The following is a 16,516-nucleotide window of genomic DNA, read 5'->3' as shown; positions in this document are numbered from 1 at the left end:
TTGGCATCACCATCTGGTAGAGCCTTGCTCTAGAAGACTGCGCGGTAGCCACGTCTCTCGCAGCTCAGTGGCAGGGCTCTACGGGAGATAGATACCAGTGCACAGAGGTAGCGACAACCGGAGTAAAACCAACTGAGGGGCCTGACTCTGCAAAGACACGCTGTAATTAACACTGAACTCTTTACAGGGCATTTAGCTCCCTACCAGACTGGATCTTCCATGCAGAGCAAACTGCTGTAATGAATTCTAGACGGTGATACGACAGTCTGATCCTGTGGGAGACTGAATTCAGGGAAAGTTGTGGGTGCTGCGATTAGACTTTTAGATAAACAAATCCTAAGGGATGTTCCTGCCCAGCGCTTGGCATTTTCAGTGAGTTACAGTGTTGAGTCTTTTGGAAAAGGGTCTTAATTCATTCTTATTTGGAATGGCAAGAGCCTCTGTCTACAAAACTGCCTTGATATTTTTACATTATCTGCTATTAAAATCAAAGCAGTGTCTTGCATCACACTTAAGTGCTACCTGCAAGGAATAATCTGTCACTAACGCAAGAAGATCGTAATCACTAAATGAATGAATTGGGGTTACAGACACTCTCCAGTCCTTTCATTATTTAAGTAGAAAACGGTGTTTTGAAAATAAAGCAGAGTTTCAGAAAAGAGTCCTGGCAATAACCGATGGTTTTCAGTGCAAACCATGTGATAAACCTCAGCAGCAGCTCTCTAGCTCCTTCTGAACGGAATACTGCTTTACTGCACATTCCCCTTCCTGCAGTCATTTCTGCTTATTTAAAGGCATCCACTGTGCCTTCTACTTACATTGCATTTGTAAGCGGGGGGGGACCACAAACTGTTTTCAGCCTGACCCCAAAATATTTTGTTTGCCTATCTAAAAGCACCATCAATTTCATGGAAAAGCCACACCTTCAGCACCGTGAATCTACCCGCCATCTATACATTCTATCCCAAATTGAAAGTTATGCATGTTCTTGCTAACCTAGTTTTGTGTGTGGGGGGGGGGTTTAACAATAGGCCTAAATCCATATTAATGATCCAAAAAGTGACCAGGCCTCAGCACCTTTTGTCCTCTATACATTAACTATCCAATAATCAACAGTAGCTGTCCTGTACTCTAGTGTCTTTGGCCTAATTCAGAGGGACAGATATTTATCATCACCCTTGAATTGGGTGACCCATTCTGACAGGTCGACATCCTTATTTATGTAACAATGTCATAGACAGTAACTGCTAATGAGTGGAGTGACACAGAGGTCTGTTAGATGGAAAGGCAGAGGAAAGCTGAAAAGGGCATGAGGGGTTAATGGGACTTTTCTGTTCCAGCCTCCTGGGATGTGTAATTATGTTCTAATAAGAAATGAATGTATTGATTAGATTAGTGTGCAATTGTGTTCGTGTGCACACGTATAGTGCCGCATGCATATAGGCAGTAATTGTGTGTGCCTCTATTTTCTTCAGTATGTGTTTTTAATGTAAAGTATCTTTGTGCTTCAGCCAAAAACAAGGAGCCCACTCGCACAGTCCTCTTCTTGTCCTCCCTGTGGCAAGCTCCTTGTGAATTCAACTGGAGTTTATCTGAGTAAAGGCTGAATTTAACTTCAGTAAACACCAAATAAGGGCTTCAGGATTAAGCCCTCACAAACAAATGACTTCCTATTTGCATTGTTTGGTACAAACACCCACCATCACTTAAAAGAGCAGTAAAAGCAGCCAATACATTATAAACAGTAAGTGTCATCTGCTTGGGAGACCTTCCGCCAGCCAAAGTAGGCCATGCTCATCCCTAGCGTAAGTCCACTTCTAGCAGCCTGCTTACAGTAGGGAGGAATTTGGCCCAGCGTTCTTTCTCATCAAGTAAAATATGTTCTCTGACAGGTCAAGGAAAGCATCCTTCACACGCTCACAAAGGGCCGATTCTCCACTGCGTCTCCAAAGTGTGTGTGATCTGAACTCGAGGGCGAATTCCCTTGATGGGAAAGACATAACAATAGAGAAAAGCAGGGAGGGGAAAAAAAGGAAAGCATGTCTGAAAATTAGAGCTGCCCATGGCTCAGGAGATGAAGGAATGCAGCTGATAGCGCTACTCTCGCCTATAGCTTCTGATTGGTGCTAATATGGGAAGGCAGCAGAATTGTGGCTTTTCATACGTACACGTATATACAAATTCCAGCTATAAGCATAGCCTTGTATGTCCTGTGGACTTACACGTGATGTTTGAGTAAGTAAGGAAGAAACAGGGCTAGCCTGGCAGGAGGAATAGGCTTCTCAGGCCACAACCTCGGTCCCTTGTTCCTGGGATAACGAAGGCCATAGCACCAGCATGCCTTTGACAACTGAGTACCTCCAGTTGCACGCTGGAGAAATAAATTACTTTCTAGTGACTCCCTCTGGAAAGTAGCAGCATTATGAGGCTCTAATGGGATTTCCTTCTATCCCACTCTTGACTAGGACCTTTGTGAGGCAAAAGGGAGGGGGAAGGAAAACTGAAGGATTCTTAAGTCTGAGGAGGGCCCACTTTACCCAACTGTAACTTCTGTGAATTGTGGCTCAGATTCCAGACGTGATACTCAGGAAAGGCTGTATTACAGAGATGTACGAAAGGACGTACTAGGCAAGATTTGCAAACATTTCAGAAATATTTAAACTATCTAATATAAGAACACACTCTAGGATCCATGTCACAAAAGACTCTCCTGAAAATGGGTTCTCAGTAATATACTTTTTTTCTAAAGAATGAAAGACGGAAGGTATAAAAAACCAACACTTGCCACATGGAGAACAATGGAGTCCTGAAGCCTGACCTTTACTGAGGGATAACAATTAAACACAATTTTTCCCTTTGTCATTCTACTGCAAATTTTTCCATCTGAGCAGCACTGAGGAGGTATTTTTTTAAGTGTTTCGGTGTATAAAATATTTTAGGGAACATATTTACAAAAGAGAATGTATTTGTATTCACTTCAACCTCCAAGCTAGATCTAAGTCTGAAGGTCCACCTTCTAAAACTTTGCCCCATGGGTCAAAATAGAGAGTAAAAGCCTGGCCCTGGTGACGGCTGTAGGAGTGTTATCACTGACTTCAACAGGGCTGAGATCGCATCTGAAATGAAAGCACTGGAGAAGGAACAGCCGAACAAAATCATAGCATTTTCTGGCAAATAATGCGTGATGCTAAAGCTAGTTCAGCATCCAGGCTGAATAACAGAAATACCCTCTGTAGGAAGAGGCATTCCCAGTGCCACAGTTCAAACCCAGGTCTGAACGGCGGATGCAGGGGAGTTAATTTTTCAGCGACTGCTGGCCCTTTGACTCCCAATAGTTGAGGGTGGGTTCCCATTTGAGCGCTCACACAAAACTGATTTCCCCATTATATTGATGGGAACTTTGTAATGCAATGAATCATCTTCAGCTGGCTGATTTATTTCACAGGGCAACTTGAGGCAGCAAACTTGGAGCAAGGTAGCCCAAACTAAGCAGAAATATCCTTCTCTGTCCCATTTATTAGTGTCAGCATCAGCATAAGCTTTTCTCCTTAATGGACCGATCTTTCATTCAGGCCATAGAGGATCCTGAGAAAGTTTTCCTCGTTTCTTTATATTTTGCCAAACTTCTAAGTGAGCTCCTAAAAACTTATTGAAAGAGCATTACTCAGTCTGACACATTCCATTTATTTCAATATGGTGACAAAGAGGGAAGATCTAGTTAAAAATATTGCAATAGCCTTATGGGATACTTATGGGTTTTTTAAATGTAATACATCACAATAGAATACTTTGTTTTTGTAGAAGGGCATTCTGTATTCGCCAAAAAAGCTGCTGACTTAATCATTAGTTATGATGAGAAGAGATTTAGTGCTCTCTTTCTTTACACTGTCACTGAGAACAATGTCTATGAAAAAGCCTATGCTTCCCATTATAAATCACTATAAGCTCCATGAAAATTTCTCCTCTACCCTGGGGTTTAAGTGAGCAAATACTCGGTGATGCAGACTCCCAATAGGAGCACTCTATGCCTAGCCCTACAAGTTTATGAAATGCCATGGTTCACTCTAAGTCCAGGCGCTACCCCTGCATGCAGTTTCCATTGTTCAGCAATTTATGAATGGCTAGTCTTTGATAAAAAAATGAAATACCTACCCGTTTCCCCCTCTTCCTTTGCAGACTGCAGATATTTTTAAAATGCTTTAAAACTGGAAAGCATTAAAAATGTATATCACTGTTTATCATTAGACTGCCTTTTAGAAACACAATGTACTCTCTACTCCTTCACCCTCTAAAGTTCAGGAGGAACCATTTCAGATCTTATTTAGGGTAAGCAAGGATTCAGAAATAAAGCCATTCAAAAAAGAAATGGTTTATAGATGCTTCCCTTCACTGCATAAAGAACATTGGATCACATCATTTTAAGAAGACAAATTCAACCTTAAATGATTTGGGGGGAAGTTCTGAGATTTATAAGCACTTTTCAAAATAATTTGCGTAAGAAATACAAATTTAAAGACCTAGAATTAAACGTACAGGTTTGAAAGTCTTTAACCTTCTTCCTCTCCTTCCCTCTTTCCCTCCTCCCGCATGACATAGTCACATACCCTGGCTGGATTTTATTGTATAACTTTGTAAAGAAAAAAAAAAAGAGTGAGCGCTCCACACATCTGCCAGCATTTTTTTGTTTGTTGGCCCAAGCTAACAGCTTTTTTTGTGTTTCCTAGTTTATCAGAAGTCTATCAAAATGTTTTGAAGAAAAGGAGCCAGGACATTTTTCCTAGATTTTAGTGCCTTCTAATATTTAAATTCATTCTTCTGAGTTTGTTTCTTATTTATTGCTTTTCCAATTTCTTGAAGATAATATTCTCATTCCAAGAGACGGAGAAGTTGCCTGTTTCATCACAAACTGTCTCAGTCTCCTCCTTTGCTGGGTTTAAGTCTGTGAGCCCTGTTCAAAACTCATATCACTGGGTTCAATTTTGAAAGGGAGGACTTTGATTCAAAGTTCTCAGCCACCCGCACTGGACCTGAAAGGCCACTAGAAATAGCCCTCGTCTGCTTTGTTTCTCAGGAACCAGAATAGACACATTCCCTCTGGTCTGCCCTGAGATATGGATTTGGCTCAATAAGCAAATGTCAGCTGCAGAAGCAGCTGGCTGCAGAGCAGTTTTCATAGAAACTGGGAGCCTGTGTCCTCTGAAAAGATATGATATTATTTCATTAATTTCTTGTTATAATTTTTAATTTATTCTGAGTGAGCTTTGAGACGGCTAAGAATGACAGCCTAAACTCAAATTCTTACCGGTCTTTGATTTCAGTTCGATTAGTGACACTGCTACTGTGAATAAAATCGATTATAAATTTGTACTATAACATTGTATCTATGTATGCTAGATATCTGCAAGACCTTTGTACTAAAAAAGTACCATGACAAAAGCACACTTTTGCTATAATCACAGCTCCCAAAGCCACGTGCTGGCATCAGGAGTCTGATTTTCACATAAAAGCAAGACATGTCTTAATCCTCACAGGTAAATAATGCCTGAAGATGTTGCCTACCTTAACGGTTTTATGGACATCTGAGTTTTCAAGCTGGGCCAGTCCTCTTAATGGGCTGAAATCCTGCCTGGGAACAGAGGCAGCGTGGTGGTTCCCAACGTCAGCGTCCCCAGGAGGAGTCCCCGCAGGAGTCACCAGCATGGCCTCCCTGTTGCTGCTGTGGGGCTTGAGTTCTCCGAGCAGACCTCACTCTGCCCAAAGATAAAGAACAGTTGATTGAAACACAATGTTTTCCAAAGAGAAGTCAACACAGACAATAGCTTTCGTGTGGATAACTTCACCATTTACATATAAAGCAGAGGTGAGGCCCAAGTGCAGCTCCATCGGGGATTGCCAAAGCCCCAGACTATCTCAAGAGCTTGTAACAAAACCAAAACTCTTTAAACTTCTTGAAAGTACCAAATCCTAATCCGTGAAAGTACCTAATCAAAATAATTAGCACCTGCAATCTCCATCCTCACCAATCCTGCAGTTCCCACAAACGAGTTACTCAACCATGAATCTACTTCCCAGGCCTCTGTAGATCTGTGCTCCTGAGTCCACCTTCCCCTGCTACGTGACGTTTTTGCTTTCTAATATTCCACCGAGACTGAAAAACCTGTGGTGAAATTAAAGCTAAAATTACAAGTAATAAAATACATGAAAGCGTAACAATTGTTGCAGTCACTTCCTCGACTGATCTATCTGGCGTCACTGGCTTCCTGGGGGTGTGGGGTGGTTTCTACCATCCAGTCTTACACTGATCCAAAACCACCTTGTGCTTTGGCTTTGAGTCCCACCGCTTCTTCAGACAGTATGAGGCCAGTCTATCCCCCTTCCATTCAGTCCCTGCCCAGGGGTATACCCGAACTGACCACCCTGGGTTTGCGCTAATCTTTCCTGGGGGAGGCAGAGTCAGATGAACAGATGGCTCTCTCAAAGGATCCTTGTCCTTTCTGCAGGTTTCCTAACCCTAAACCAGAGATGAAAAAACTGAAGCAAATGTGACCCTTGCAATTGAGCTCCCTTACCCGTGCAAGCAGTCCCATTAAAGTTGAACGGGAACATACATCATAATAATTAAAGTGGGCATGAGTTGGCTTTGAATTGCAGGAACTCCGGGTGACCACATTTCACTTTCCCTGTCATTGACTGAGATAGAATTTCCTCCTTCTCATCAAATGGCAACTCTTTTATTTATGGATTACATCTATGCCTTGGAAGGAGGTAGAGTTACTGATAAAGTTTTCCTGAAAAACATGCTGCATTTTGTTTCAGCCTCACAGATGACTGCAGTCGATCACATCTGTTTCCCAGCAGACATCAGTGTATCCAATTAGAAAGATCACAGAATATTTTAGAGGTCTTGGGATCATTTGGTCAGCCAAAAGATTTGGGCTTTGAAAAAGAACAAGATGACAAATATGGTATGTGCTATTTTTCATAACAAGCCTGGTAAAATATTCTCTTGAACTAGTTACACAGATGTAATCCTTAGCATTAAGTATATATATCTATAAAAAACAAGAGGAATTTTTTTTTACTATTATCTTAAAAATTGCAGTGACTGAATGAGTTTCAATCCTGGCTATATCCATTGAACTGATAGGAAAGGTTGGGGTCTTCATGCTCACAAAATATTTCAAAGACAAAAAATAACTAAACTCTGCTTTTCCTTGAAAGAATGCATGAAACCTTTAGTTAACAACATCAAATACTTAAAAGGATTGAAATGTTATCAAAATGTAGTTCTTCGTTTTGATAAATCTTTTTTTTCACCTTCAGCTCTGACACCACAAATGCATCGCATAGAAGAATCTTCAAAATAAAAATTGTTTTTCGGATCTTTGTATTTCCAAACTAAAGATTTATTTTATTGCTTTCATTCTAGAACGTTAATGACAGCAAGGAAAACAAAATTCTTAAAGAAATACAGAGGACAAGATATCAAATAAGTTATCAGTTCTTAGTTCAAAGTCTGAAAATGTCATTGAAGTATCTCTTGCAATTCATTTCTTGGTTTTCCACTAATACTTATGTATATGATGTCTCCCTGGTCCTCTGTAAATAACTTCACAGGATCTGGCAGTTGAAACCATGGGGCCTCCAGTCCATACGTATAGACTGGTTACTCGAGTAGATTTAGTTGTTACTGGGTTTTTGTGGTTTTGGAAAAAAAAAGGGAAAAAAAAAAAAAGGCAAGAGAAAACAATTAGGAATTAAGGACAAAAAAAGCCAAACACAAAGCCAGAAGAAACAGTGGAAAAAATGATCTTGAGGAGAGCTAAATGAATGAGCTTTCGAGCGAAGTGCTACCTGTGAAAAGGCCTTTGAACTACAAGCCCAAATATTCTCTCTTGTTGCTTGATGCCTGCTTGACGCCCTCAAGAAAACAAAACTTTGTGTATCTAAGTAAACAAACAAGACTATATGAAAAATTACGTTTTCCTCTTCATTGGAAAAAATGGCAAAACCAGTAATTCTATGGCTAATCAATTTTAAAAAGGAAAGAGTCAATCTTCAATTTTATTGCATGCCTTTCAGATAAAACCTTGAACACCGAGAACTTCTTTCTTCTGAGTGTCACCATTAGCAATATTACAGCCATTCAACATTACAGACTCCCCGCAGCTGTTTCTGACAAGGTAGCATCCTCTCCTGGAATTTAAAACTTTCTGGACTTTAAAACTTCCCTCGTGGTTATGATTCATACTCCAGTGGTACCTAAGCCTTTCAGCTAAGAGTGATACTCCTCGAACTGACCACTTGGCTAGCAACTATCTGACAAACCAGTTCCTGCTGCAGAATGCAGGCATTCTTGCGTTGGTGATGACTGGAACGGATCGTAGATATATTTTGAGTTAAGGACTGTGATGGAGCATCCCTCTTGCAGGAGCTGAACCCCAACTTCAGGACGGCCAACCCAACGCCCTAACGAACAGATGCGCTACACTATCAGGGCACTGTGTTGCAGCTTTCCTTCCAAAGGGCTTGACCTTCTGCTAGTGGTGTTGGGACAGAGCTGTTAAACCCCTCAGGACAAAAGGAGTTCTGGGAGACCTTGTTACATGTTAGACATAAATAGGTATATTGTAGCCTCGCATGCAGTCTATTTTACTCGTGCGAGTATGTTTTTTGTTAAACACATAAAACACAGAGTGGGTTTTAATGGTTGATCAGATCCTGTTAAAGCAAATTGCATGTTTAAATACAAAGGATGAAAGGAGCTCTATTATTCTACAAATTTCTAGCAGCACTGCACCTTAAAAGGAATTTTATAGCAAATTTGTAGCTTTGCAACCAGCTCATGAACGAGGGGGCATAAAAAGGACATGTGTTCCAAGAGCAAATGCATTCCATATTTCAGAAATAACAAGTTCTTGCTTGAACCCAGATCTCATCAATGCAGAGAAAGGATTTTTGCATCCATGGGAAGTTGGACATTGCTGTCTCTAGCAGAAGATTATTTCGTGAAGGTTGCTAACCTGGTCTACGTTATAGCCAACCAAGTAACATCTGAAGAGCCCCTGCTCTACACCAAAAAGCCCCAATGCCCTCCTTGACCTACACTTTAATTCCAGTCCACACAAACATTAAGGAGTAAAGATCTATGTAAGTGGAAACACTGACCCTGTTGATCAGGCTCATCAGAAATGAAAAGATTAAAATACCCTACCAGCATGGTGTAGCAATAAGGTTTATGAAAGAAATACCATATATCTGCAGGCAACGGTGCCTCTCAGTACACAAACATTCTGTTTATGCACGTGAATTTTCACGTAGCCAGGAAGAAAATTTTCATATAGTCTTAGAATTGATGTCTTGCTATTAAACGAAGGTTGTAGGATTAGAAGGTGTAAAACATATGTATGTAGGTATGTATGTACATATGTATGCAGGATTAGAAGGTGCAAAATATATGTATCTCCTAGCCTTCAACTACAGTGATACTTCAGCCTCTATACTGTGTATTTATACGGATCTCTGTAAACCTGTGAAAATACTGTTGTGTGTTTTACACTGAACTGTGTTTAAGCCAGTGGAACATTATGCACACAGCAGCCTACGGCTACTGGGGATGCAGATGCCACTTAACCAGAAATAAGGGCTGGAAAATACTGAAAAAGGTGCAAAATTATATAAACTGAAGGCTCCGGAGGATGAATCCTGCTGGAGCTAACTGGGGTTTATGGCATTATTGCCGCCAGCTACCAGCTCTGTCCCTGTGCTAGAGGGTATCACCATGATCTCCTTGTCATGCCTCTTCCGCTTTCATCAATTTTGTTTGGAAACACTCTGCTATAAACCACAGAACCAGAGGATTTGAGACAGATTTGATCCTTCTGCTTTTCTAGAAGCATGAATAACCTCCTCTGCCACCCCAGTGAGATTCGGCAGAGGTTGTCACCGTGAGCCCTAAGCCCGACGCTAGGGCGAGGGCAGTGAAAGTCAGAACACGTGATGATTTGCTGTCTTTGATAAGGTAAGTGAAGTCTTTGGATTTTTAAATGCAGAATGAAAATTCCTGCTTCTCTGCTATACAGGAACGTTTAATTAGTTGTAGTCATGGTCTTGATCTCTACCCCTAGCTTTCTTTTGTGTTAACACTTTTCTTATATGCATTGGAAGTTCCTGGTCCCCAAAGAAGAGATTCACAGTGCTAATCAGGAGAAAGAAAATTAAAGAAAGAATGAAAATAAATCAGAAATAGGAAAAAAGCGCATATTTTTAAGGTGCAAAATTATGTTCTTCCATGCGAAAGGTCACACTGGTTTGAAACTGGCGAAAGTTGTCAATGCCTTGGCCAATACCTAAGCCACGAACAATGAGCCAGAGAACATCCTCCGCAAATTTGGTGGGGCAATGAGTGTTGCAGAGCAGTATAAGGGGTTGCCTGCACCATCTGAACACATAGTTAACCTTGAAGTCTTAAAGTAACTCTTCTCTGTTCTCATTTATGTAAATCCTTACGTGCACTCAGCTCTGAAGTATTTGAGCTCTTTCAGTAGTGCACCAGGCAGTGATGCACCAAGACGTGCTACATCTCTCTCTCTGCAGAACACGAAAGGTAAAAGGATGGGCCTTGACAGTCAAGCAGAGGGTGGTGAGCTCTGTGATAGGCGTCACTCCCCAGAGATCTTCAAGTCTGAGTGACGCCCTCCGAAATGTTGTCTCTTGCACAGATCTGCTCTATCTATTTAGGAAAACCCTGTTATGCCAGAAGTCTACAGCTATTGAGGGTGGGTTTTTTGTGACACGGTATTGGCCTGGCTTTGCTGAGTGCTGGAGGTTCATTTTTCTTCATCTGCAGGCAGCAACCCATAAAGCTTTACATTCGTATGTAGACGGTACATTTTGAATAGCATAGAAAAATCAAATTGTGGGAGAAAAATTTTCCAAAAATATATCATGATCCCAAATAACTTGAATAAAATAAGCCAAACCTTTGACCACAAACTTTAGATGAAGTAAAGATGAATTTTGCATGATCAACCAAAAATTACTGAAAACATTCTAGTTCACTCTTTCCCACTTTTCCACTGCATCCAAGTTTCAGTTAGTGTAAAAAGAAGGAAATTTCTATTTGCAAACTGGTGATATTTCCTGGCATCAAAACCAGAGTGTGTCCTTAAGCACTTTATCAAGTTCATGCTTCCAAAATCCAATCACAAGTGGCAACCTGCGTTATTCCTTTATTTTCAACATAGCGGATGCATAGATAAAGTCCGTCTTGATTTTCTTATCACAACGTGTCCACATGCTTCTGTTGTAGAAAACTCCAGGTTTTCAGTGGCTTAAAATCTTATTGTGAGAAGAGAATTGTCTCACATTTGGAAGCTGGGACCCTTGCTGCTTTTTCTATCCCTTCCTGCCATCTGCAAGATCTCATATGGGGTAAAAACGGGAAATTACTTGAGCAAATCTTCAGCTTTCCTCAGTTCTCTTTAAATAACGTCCTCAGCTTTCTGCCTCATGATTTACATAATAAGAAGACTGTGTTGTGTTATTACATCAGTTTCATTTCTTCAGGGAAAAGGGCTCCAGATGTATTTGACTAAGTCATTAGTGCAAACATCCCATTTTTGTAACATCATTCCCTAGATCAACTGTAAAGACACACTGTTGATTTTGGCTATGGGCTTAGGAGTGGACAGACACTGCCACTTGATCTAAGCAGCTGCCTCCTTGTTACTCCCTCCAACTTCATTGTCATGGAGAGAAGTACAAACCCCTAATGGATCCACAACATGAGCACCGATTCATAAAACCTGGCAGATGACTCATCTGATTAAAATCACCATTGTAAAGCTATTCAAGGAGTAGGGGGAAAAAAAACCCGATGTAGCCTTCCTCCGAGAGATTACTTCCTTTTGTCAGGGTGTTTTTCTTTAGTCATATGGGAATGAAATTATAAACAAATACAGAGTATTGGATCCTGACACCTCAGCTCCGGTGGGACAGTGCTCTCCGAAGGTCTTTAGAAGCTCTGGCCGTGCTTCTAGAGCAAGGTACGACTCAAGGTGAGGAAGGTTACGAAAGCCCTTCCTGTCCAAGTCAAAAGCATCAGTGAATTGTGGAAATGAGCACTATATGAATGCCTAGTTTTAGAAGTAAAAATGTTATTAATTTTACTACAGTATTTGTTGTTCGATCCAACTCATAGCAAAAACTCAACTACACTAAGTTATTACCCACCATCATATCCAGCAGGAGGGAACTTTGTTAACTGCAGATACAGCATCATTGTTGGTTTGCTTTTCTACCCTCATATCGATCATTAGAAACGGAAAAAAATAATAAAAATATGTAGTTTTAAATTGTTTGCAAATTATTCCGAATGGCACAACACATGACAAAAATGTGTAAATGAGTTCTCTGAAATACTTGAGCTGCCACAAAACTGTTGCAAAGTAGAATGTACATGGTTAAGTAGGTGAACAGCTTCTAAAAGGAAATAACCTAAATAACTTATTTATGAATAGATGTCTTAAGAATAGGTGAGTAATTCTTACAGATGCTGACACGTTTGTATTACATTTGTGCCACCGCCTCTATTTGCTCTCTGGATACAATCATAAGACTGAGATTTTTTTGTAAATGGCTGGAGTTATAAATTGGATACGGACTGCCACGTCCCCATACAGTGAACACTGTATTCTTCATTTAGAAATTCAGCAAAGACGCCTAGTATGATACAAAGTCATGCAATGGCTATTACATACAAGTATGGTAATGGGCAAGCAAAAGGTGTATTATTTTAATATTTGACACATGCTGTCCTACAGAATTAGACCCTGTTAAACAGTAAAAAATTGCACTTACTGCTGTCTACTGGATTTGTCATAACTGTTCAGATCCCTATTGCTGTGCAGGAGATGTGGTATTTGCACTTAATTGCATCATTTGAAAGCCTTAGAAGAGGGTATTCTAATGATTAAATCAATGTAAACCAGGTTTCAGAGCCAAAATAATCAAAAGTCTGACCAAGGCAAATGTTCTCAATAAACTGAGCTTGCCAAACACAAGGGCTAATTAACACCTGATTCTAATTTGGCGATTGTGAAAGTGTGGCAATGGAGCCCTATGATTTTGCAAGTGGAAATAACATTGCTTCTCTCCATTGGTAGATCGAATGAATTGCCCTCGTGGCCAAAATTCCTCCTTTTGATCTGCTCTGGGGACAATCCATCAATGTGGTGGCAGCGATACTCAGGTTGTACAATACTTCTCTGTCTAAGGATATTTACCATTCCTGGGTGTTTTCCCAACTGTAATGATTCTGAATGAAATTTTCTCTCCTTGGATGTTGGTGTTAATTGAAAATTTTCAAAATATCAAAGTTTGAAATATTACACTGATTACAACTGGCAAACCCAAGTGGTCACGTTTCCCTTGCATCCCTTTAGAGGGATGAAGAAGACCACTATCTCTCTCAGACGGTTTTTACATATGCACCTGAAAGCTCAGGACCTCCTATGTACCGTATCGTCTTTCATTCAGCACGACACTTATAACAAAAGCAGACGTATTAGCATGCGACTAATCCTTGAAGTCACTGGGCGTTTGATCAGTCACCTGAATAATTAAGGTTTTTGCCTTGCATTGCAAAGAACTTTTTTGCCCTCTTCATAGTGGGTGAGGACACACAACAGACCCAGCCAAAAAATGACAGGGGACGGGATCTTTGTTAACACACCCAATAGTCAACAACTGGCCAAGACTGACTCTGCAAACAGAAAAGGTTTGGAAGGACTAAGGACTATTCTCTTTCCTGAAGTAGGTGATGAGTGTTTCCAGTACACACACCGAGTCTCTTTGGTAGGCAACTGGAACACTTCAGACCTTGGGACCATTGATCTAGTGTCATCTCTCAGGATAATCTTTTTTTCTGTCTTTTTAAGTGAACATTCAATGATAGTCCCACATTTCTTTGCACAAAGGAATGCTTCAAAGGCACATTTCCACCCCAAAATAAGTGGCAAGGCACAAGATAGTTAGTGCTACCTTAGACCTAAAAGTCATGACACGTCTCACTTTTGATACACCTAAAACAACGTGCACTTGATCTGCATCTGCAACATACACAAGTAATTACCAAGGCATACGATAGATGAAGCATCTTCAAAAACAGGGCTACATAAACTTAACTTCCAGCTGACTGTTGGTGAATTTGGTTATAAAATCAACACCTTACGTATTTGATCTACACAACAGCTACATTATACCATCTACTGATTTTTTTAATAGTTTACTTAGTCTCTCATTTAAAAACAAAAAAAAAAAAGCAAGACATTTTTAAGTGCAGGCTCTGCGGAAATATTTGCAAAGACTCGTAAGCGTAAATGTATTTGACCATGTGTTTAAAGCAACTGCAGTTTGTTCTTAATAAGAGTGAATTTGCACTATAAATGGCATCCCCTCTTTAGAAACAATACTTCCTTTATCTGCCTGTGTTCAAAAGCGCCTAACAGGGAAACCTAACTTATCTGTTTCATCTTAAAACTGGAGCTGCCTGTCAAGCTTTGACAATCTTCAGATTCTTTTGGAAATAGGAAGCAACCCATTGTGTTCAAATTTGCTCTTAGTGACAGCTGATCCCACAGGAGCATCTAGTTAGAAAATAATTGATAGCACTTGAAACAGAAAAGATTGCAAATCAGGTATGACAAGTTTGCATTCGATGGCAGTCCTAAAACTAATTGTCCAGTTAAGAAATCAGCTTCAAAAGAGGAAAAAAAATAAGGGGAAGGAAATGAGAAGTTTGTTTATTGCACATACACTTTCATTCTGACAATATTTTCCTTTTAAAAGGCAGGTCTGGAATAAGCAGTACATTAAAGGGATGGGCCCAAAGCAAAACCTCTAAACCGAATACTCCGAACTTTATGACTCAAGCCCATCTGTAGTTTGTTATAAACAAGTCATAAGGCATAAATGAAAAAATCTGGATGCGGAAGGATAGAGGCTCGATCCTGCTACTATTGAAGTTAACAGAAAATCTCTTGCTGACTACAGAGGACTTTGGATCAGGCATTAAAATTCCAAAGTAATACTGGCAAAGCTTCAATCGTGTGAGTGTGTGTGCGCGCGCGCGCCCTTGTGCATATACACACACGCGCGCGCCAATATTAGGAATTTTTAACCCTGCTTCTCATATCAGACTATACCGCCGGATGTCAAAAATGAAGATAACATGGGAGGAAGTTTATTTTGATGAGGAAATCCCTAAATGCTGTTGAAAATATGCTTGGAATGGTTAATTAGTATGTAGAGGCTTTGGAGGAAATGATATCTTGCAGCTTGACCATCATCTTTTTGCCAGGTTTCCCTTCGATTTATCTCTTATCTGCAGGAAACTGTCTCACAGCTTCTGAATCTGCTGTTGGCTAAAAAGAGAAAAAGGACAATGACTCATTGTTGGGCAAGCGGACAAGTTCTATTTGGATTCTAAATTTCCACATTAATGCTAGTTAATGTCATATATAATGTACTTCAGCCCAATCCAAGGGATATCCAGGGTGGGCTCTGAAACTAACCAAAAGTGAAAGTTCCTGCACAAAAACAACAAACAGTAAATTAAAAGAAGATATAATACCCAAGGGATGAAAACACTGAGTAACGCACAAAGTATCTGCTGTATTTTCTATGACTAAGGCATCAAGAAGGCCTTATTAATAATTAAATTATTGTAAACGGGTAAGTAACCGGTGACAGGATGCAGCAACTGAGACCCACCAAAGTTATTGCAGGCCAGAGAACATTAAGCACGTGGATTGCTCTGACTTATATTCCGGGGACTGTTTTCACGCACAATCAAGCAATGCAGGATTCCTTACTCTGCAGCTTTTATTGAGGGCTGGCGATGAAGATCTGGTTAGCTACGCGCGGTGGGAGAGGTTGCTGGATCTAGCAACCACAAACAGGAGCGGGGTCCGGGGAAGCAGACAGGCGTAACATTGGAGCCTCCCGGCTGCTGGGCTGGAAGTTAGGCACGTATGTAAATGCTGAGCTTAGGGAAGTGCCGAGGGAGGGATGAGATGCACCAGATGATCGCTGTGCCAACACTAATGAGTACATCAATGAAAGGATTAAGAAAGGATGGGGACATGTTTCTCCCATTCCCTCTCCTACAAGGATTGCTCCAGTGCTCAGAGGTGTGGCTTGATTTGGGTAAGAACTGAAAATTCAGCGGCTTCTCCAAATATTACATAAAAGGAAAGAATGACATAAAAACACGATCTAACCGTGTAAATATTTTTTCCAGTTTCACAGACCAAATCCCAAGCATGTCATGCGTCTTGCATTTTTTATTCCCCCAGCTCTCTTCCCCCAGTGCTGAGCTCACATCTGAAATAAGAGTACACAATCAGTATGTTAATAATCAAGGAGTCTGCTCGCTGCATTATACAGACATCAGAGGAATTTCTTCCACTGTCTGATGAATATTATAAACAGGCCTGTTTGTATTAAGAGAGCC

Source organism: Larus michahellis, chromosome 4 (genome assembly GCF_964199755.1).
Source record: "Larus michahellis chromosome 4, bLarMic1.1, whole genome shotgun sequence".
NCBI lineage: Eukaryota > Metazoa > Chordata > Aves > Charadriiformes > Laridae > Larus > Larus michahellis.
This window is presented reverse-complemented; position numbering follows the sequence as displayed.